This window comes from Homalodisca vitripennis, chromosome 4 (assembly GCF_021130785.1).
Source record: "Homalodisca vitripennis isolate AUS2020 chromosome 4, UT_GWSS_2.1, whole genome shotgun sequence".
Taxonomy (NCBI): domain Eukaryota; kingdom Metazoa; phylum Arthropoda; class Insecta; order Hemiptera; family Cicadellidae; genus Homalodisca; species Homalodisca vitripennis.
Window position 1 is genome coordinate 200,957,472 of NC_060210.1, and position 7,471 is coordinate 200,964,942.

General features: G+C 33.3%; 1 non-coding gene across 1 annotated transcript; it reads left to right on the top strand.

The window, feature by feature from the left end:
• Positions 1 to 4,562: 4,562 nt before the first annotated feature.
• LOC124361634 lies at positions 4,563 to 4,704 on the top strand. Its single transcript, XR_006922378.1, has one exon. It is a non-coding gene; the product is annotated as a U4 spliceosomal RNA (small nuclear RNA).
• The last annotated feature ends 2,767 nt before the right edge of the window (positions 4,705 to 7,471 follow it).

Genomic DNA, 7,471 nt, shown 5'->3' on the forward strand with positions numbered 1-7,471 from the left:
TAGAAGCGATACGTTGCCTGACAACACGCGTGTTATGTAATGGTAGACTAGTATAGGAATCTCAAGTCTAGGAATACACAAAGTTTGTAGTGGTTTCAAAAGTTTCATCAGTTATGTCTAACACATTACGGTAAGGATGTCAATGTTTACAAATTTTAATAATTAATTCCAATTATTTCAATTTCGGGCAGAAATGGCACGGATTAAACAACGTTGGTGGATTTTTAGTTGGTATCTTTGATCAATAAATAGCTGAGCGTTAGCGAAGCCTATTACTCCAGGGGCGGAAATAAATTTCATTCTGTCGGTCCGAACTAGACATCGAGAACGAACCGACCTCTATAGTCTATACTTGAAACTGCATTTTTACGTCGACAAGAAAAAGCGCATCCCTTCGAAGAGATTTGGCTGAGCGGTATTAAAGCCTATCATTTAGTAGGGTGACACAACTTCATTTTTGTTGTTGGTGTAAACATCTTTTTTGTTTGTCTACTTGTCTGTCCGTAAGAAATCTCAAAATGACACGAGCTTAACGTTTTACATGTAACTGCAACACAGCGTGTTACGTAAACTAGCAAACTTTTGCCGTTACCTCTCAATGGGGGAGTAAAATATCAATTTTTGGAATTCTAGTCGAAAATTATTAAAAGTTATTTTATTCTCAAAACATGATGTAATATACAAAGCAATATAATACTGTAGGGCAGTTATCGTTTAGAAAAATTGTAAAATCAAAAGCATTAGGTAATAGATTCAGAGTCAGTTGAAAGTAATGGGTTTATTTAATGTAATGTAATTTACTATATGAGGATCGTGAATAGTGGTAGGATTACTTGCTGTTATTCACTAGTAGGTATAACTGTACTTTTAAATAACAACGATGATTATGTACGATTTCGCGGTTTGACTTGTTATATCCATTATGAACTACCTGTAGAAATGTAAAATGAATAGAGAATCTTACTTCAGCATATATTACTGTATATGTATAAGTAAGTTATATAAAATAGCGATTATCTGAAATGTGATTTATCAAATAAAGTCATACTTGTAAAATTATATAAACTAAAATAAATATTAAACACATAAAATGGTAGGCACATATATATGCATATATAGGCCTAAGCCTACCACTGTTGTGCGTTTAATATTCAGTTTAATTTCCATTAAATAGAAGGCCGGTACATATGCAATATATCAAACCTGCCTTATATACATCCTAGTACATGTGAAATCAAGATAAGTTTTGATCATTTCATTCTTTTTCCCAATAAAATCTTTAAATTGATTGCAATCCATAAAACTATACTTCCCTATAAATAAATAAAGAAGTAATTAGAATAATTCCGTAGACCCAGCGCCTTGAAAAATTCATCTGCCCCAACTTGGCTTGTTGTTGATCTAATTGCTTGCAAAAACTGAAGGCACCATTAGATGTTTTCTTGCGTTTATATTTAATATGACTTATTACGCACGAATGGACTATTAGATTGCCGCATAATCACGTTCTCTGTATCCTTGAAATGCTGAAATATCTTGACATAACAAAGTTTTGGAGCTGTTTTTAAATGTAAATGAGTGATTTGTGTTGTGTAAATTAATGTGTTATTACCATAGAATAACAGAAATGACAATTGAAGTATTTCTTTTACCCATTCGTTGGTCAGCTTGGGCTCAACATGGCGGCTGTTTAATCTTCACAGCTCGTAAACAATTATTTTGTACCTCGAACGGTTTCCGACTGCGCCTGAAGGACTATTGTGTGTTGTAAAGGAGCACGGTTTATACATTTTACGAGTTTAAAGCCGATTGTCTCAGTTTTTTCGCAGCTAGTGACTGGTTCTCCTTATTAGTGCTAATCGTCACATCTGCATTAGTCTCAGGTGTGAGTTATCTTCCTAAAATGTGTCATTGTAAAATTCAAAATCAATATATATATATATATATATATATATATATATATATATATATATATATATGTAATAAAAAATATCACTCAAGTAATTGAAGGCGTTATGGATCGTAAATAAAGGTGTAAATCAATAAACTGTACGTTGATTGGTTTTAAAAATCATTCGTGACCAAAAAAGGTTTTTATAGTTTACTAATTGATTTTGCCAACCAAAGGGCCGCCACATCCTCAATTACCCTTATTAATCTACAGGACAAAAGACTATGTCCTACAGATGTAGGTATAGACATTTCCACGTCACGTGACCAACTGAGTGCAACAACAGACATGAATAAAGTAATAATCCAGCAGCCGAGAGCGTATACAAGCACGAGACCTGAGTTTCTTGAAAGCGATAGAGAATGTTTCTTCTTTAGAAAGAAATTGATCGTCATCCGCATTGGTTGTTGGGGAGGTCGAAAATAGGAGGGTATCTAAAAGGTTTAAAATATAAAAATGGTATATTTTCTCTGACACACTTACAAACAACCATCAGGCATCCCAGCTAACCATAATAGCCTACTCGTACACGCTCTTAAAGTGGCGATTTTAAGTCCCTCTATCTATTCCTCTGAAGGCAATATAATTATAAAAACATTCCTATTTCGACGTCCGCAAACCAGTGCGGTTGACGATCGATTGCATGAATGATCAGATAGCGTGCTTGTACAGTCAGCTCCTGGACTACTGTGTATTGTGTATGTCCTAGTGGCCAGTAAGCGTGAGGATATATCATACAATAACTGTTTCCATACAGTGCCATATCAGTGCGGTTGACGATCGATTGCATGAATGATCAGATAGCGTGCTTGTACAGTCAGCTCCTGGACTACTGTGTATTGTGTATGTCCTAGTGGCCAGTAAGCGTGACGAGTATATCATACAATAACTGTTTCCATACAGTGCCTTATCAATGCGGTTGACGATCGATTGCATGAATGATCAGATAGCGTGCTTGTACAGTCAGCTCATGGACTAACTGTGTATTGTGTATGTCCTAGTGGCCAGTAAGCGTGACGAGTATATCATACAATAACTGTTTCCATACAGTGCCTTATCAATGCGGTTGACGATCGATTGCATGAATGATCAGATAGCGTGCTTGTACAGTCAGCTCCTGGACTACTGTGTATTGTGTATGTCCTAGTGGCCAGTAAGCGTGAGAGTATATCATACAATAACTGTTTTCCATACAGTGCCATATATCATAACATGATTCAGATTCAGTCTTTACAAGATATCGGAATTGAAGGAACCAGTTAAAAGTTCAGCTATATTCCAATGCATTTCAAATACGTCATTTTTTTTATATACCCACAACTGTAATTCCCCTGACTCTCCAATATTATTTCCGAAATGTCTCTTTTCTATACAACAGTTTTTAATATCAGAATTTTTGGCATTTTTGCTGGTAAATCGTGCTTTGGGATTCGTTTTATGATATTCTTGTCCGCAAACGATACACCTATAAATGCTATGGCTATTTATTGCTCTGCCATCTTCTGCATTAAAGAATGTTAAAGCAAAATATGCGTTTATGTCTCTTTTTATGAAACTCTTCCGAATATGTGTGACGGTAAAAAAAAGAAATTTTTTTTCTTCATTAAAGTTTGTCCATGCAAACAACACTCACCAAAAGAATTTCTAATTTATGCGATTAGTAAATAATAAATAAATATATATAAATATATATATATATATATTTATTTATATATTATATATTTTAGGTTTTTCTAAAAATGAAACCTAGCTAGATCGATGTATCGCCGCCGAAACCCCCCTGCATACATATAATGTTGATGTATAAGTAATATTATGTAATAAATCAATTCTTTCTCACGTACAGATTTTGTAGTATTTTACAGGATTTTTTATAATACAGTATAAATTCTTGTACCGTATTAAATTTGTTTTTACGATGGAATGATATGAATAAAGCATGATTTCCTGGACATTTGTTATTGTTGAGTTATAAAAAGAATCAGTGACACCTACGTTTTGAGATTAACTATATTATCTATACCTAAGGTGGATAACTTACCTAATACATAACTACAATCTAGGTTAATAAGAAGTTATACTAGAATATTGTGACATGTACCTATAAGTAAGGAATCACACCTTATTTATGTTGTATATAATTTATACTTTTTATAATAGTTATATTGTGTCACAGAAACAAGAAAATAAATTGTATTTATTTAATTATGCTATTGGAATACTTTTCTCGTTGCCCACTGGGATATAAAAACAGCCTGTTTCATGACGTCACACGCGTTCAGTGTTTCACTAACTCAACGCTTGTAGCGCTAGTATCCACTGTTCGTTACAGCTCTTTCAAAGTACAGAAAAGTCCCGGCAGGTAGCGCATCCGTAGTATCTCAATTTTATAGTTCAATCAATTTATTTGAAATATATAATGAAATCAATCACATATTTAATTAAAATTCTATGGTATTTATGGAAAATATAATTGCTTAATTTTAGAGTTTGTAATTTTTAAAATTAACGAGTTTGCAGTTCTATATATACTATATTAAAGAATTAGCCTTCTCGCCTGTAGAACGACATGTTAGTTTTATAGACTACCCCAGCCTTCTCTTTCATAAGTAACTTTGCGCAGTGGCAATATCGTAACCAATGAAGTTCATCTGAGGTGCGATTATTGCTTATTGAAAACTTTTACCAATACCCCGCCGTGGGGGCGTGAAATATCGCCCGCACTGGCAATTTTCTGGAAGCCCTTACGGGGGCTCATTAACTTTTTCATCTTAGTTTTATTAAATACCAAAATAGTAAATAGTACTTGATTGTTTTTACGGTCGGACTACCTTGTGTTCGATTTATAAGGTAGGTTATTACATAATCCTTTTGGGCCTTAACTGAAAACTATTTTTCTGTTAGTCATTACTCGATGGATCTCATAAAAACAGAAGTTGGGAAAAACTATAATAGATTCAATTACGCCATTAAAACAAAATCACTAGCAAACTTTTACCGTTACCCTCTCAATGGGGGTGTAAAATATCATCCGTTCTTGCAATTGTTGGAATTCTAGACGAAAACTAATAAAAAAAACATTAGGTAAGTAGGTTCAGAGACAGTTCAAAGCAATGCGTTTATTTAATGTAATAATTAAAAAAGATTATTCTCCTTAAATTGATGTACCCTTTAGTCCCTTATAGTGATTCGCCAGGGCAGTTGGTTGTTACCAGACTGTAATATTCATTAGAACCCCCTCTGGAATTGCTGTAACGTGGTTAACCAAGGGAAACCCGAAGTATTGTTAACCCGTATCAGCCCAGATAATAAAGTGAGATGCGCCCACTCTGTGAGTAGCCTACTTTATATACCACGGAGACTGTAAGGGCTACTCTAGGTTGTTACTACTTCCACTCACACCACACAATACTGTTTTAATGTAAAGTCTCGCAATTTAAAATACTACCCCTGATAAAACATTAAAGATAAAACATGTTTAATGCAACAAATACGACAATTTTAGAAAATGTATAATTTTTATTCAACAAACCTAAATTTGCTTAATTGTATAATATATAGTAGCATATTTCAGTATTAATAATCAAATGGGTTGCCTTTATATACCGATAAAATGAGTAGGCATATTAGAGTGTTAGCCATATAGATGTTATTTAGGCAAAAATAGGTAAGTTACAATTAACTTGTCCTGCAGCTACTATTTGTACTGGAAGCGGTGAAACATATTTAATGAATATAGGGACGCAAAATCCCATAGTGCCTTTCTGAGGGACCCGACCTGTTATTCTTGTGCCTCTTGTTAATCTCCATGGTCTATTGAATCAAACAGCGTGAGAGGATGGCAGATTTATTGTAGCCTAGTAGAAGCGATACGTTGCCTGACAACACGCGTGTTATGTAATGGTAGACTAGTATAGGAAATCTCAAGTCTAGGAATACACAAAGTTTGTAGTGGTTTCAAAAGTTTCATCAGTTATGTCTAACACATTACGGTAAGGATGTCAATGTTTACAAATTTTAATAATTAATTCCAATTATTTAATTTCGGGCAGAAATGGCACGGATTAAACAACGTTGGTGGATTTTTAGTTGGTATCTTTGATCAATAAATAGCTGAGCGTTAGCGAAGCCTATTACTCCAGGGGCGGAAATAAATTTCATTCTGTCGGTCCGAACTAGACATCGAGAACGAACCGACCTCTATAGTCTATACTTGAAACTGCATTTTTACGTCGACAAGAAAAAGCGCATCCCTTCGAAGAGATTTGGCTGAGCGGTATTAAAAAACCTATCATTTAGTAGGGTGACACAACTTCATTTTTGTTGTTGGTGTAAACATCTTTTTTTGTTTGTCTACTTGTCCTGTCCGTAAGAAATCTCAAAATGACACGAGCTTAACGTTTTACATGTAACTGCAACACAGCGTGTTATTAACACGTGGCGTGGGCGTACCCCTACCTACGGTGCGTTTTTAACTTCTACCTTAATGTTTCAATGTAACTAATCTTAGGTCACAGACTTATACTGGATTTGAAACTCGATCAAGTGTATTTGTCCAGTACTACATGTGTAACAGAGGTATAGGCCTAAATAGTCATATGATAACAACAGCGTACAATTCTTTTATTAAATGTTTACATTAGACTTTAGCTAGTATAAGCTAGGCTTATAGCTAGTTTATAGACTTATCGATTATAAATCTATCAACCAATAATGTGGACGACTAATCACACAACTGCAGACAGTGAACCAGTTAGATAGTATCATACTTTATATTAAGCTTAGATTTTAGTATTTAGTTCAAGTTCCATTAAATGATTTTTTTTAACTAAGCTTGTATTATAGAATGTTATTATAGAGTAGTGAAGTAACCAAATGCGCCAACACAACTAAGTACATAAAATAAAAAAGAATTTATTCTGGCTAAAATTTATTTGAAACTGAGTTATAAAGCTTCATTCTTTTGATTCTCTTTCTGTTTGATTTTTTTTATCTATGCCGACTATGTTTGTGCTTTACACAAATAGTGTAAAATACAATAATTAGTTACCTTATTTTTCTTGCTAAATTTTAGTTCTTATTTTAAGTATGTTGTACAAAATTACTAATCTTGACAAATTTTGTCTGTAAGTGTGCAAATGGTAAACATGAATTATTTGTAAATATTAAGTTCAAATAAAAAATGTTCTATTGCAGTAATTATAGTAGGCTTTAACACTATGATATTTAATCTTGGCATATAACATGCTTTACAAATGTAAAGGAGTAAAAAAATGGAACATTACAAAAACTATAGCACTTAATATCAAGTAAATAATATTTATATCAATTATAAGCTCAAAATACCTTAGTGCTAATTTCTTGTTTTAACTCTTTTTTTAATTCGATTCGCTGTTTCTAAAGAAATGAATAATGTGAGAGAAATTTGCTCTAATATCTAATTCACGCTATTATATTCGTTAATACTCATCATATGCAAAACTACACATACATTTTCTCATGTTCTCTAAATTATAATTT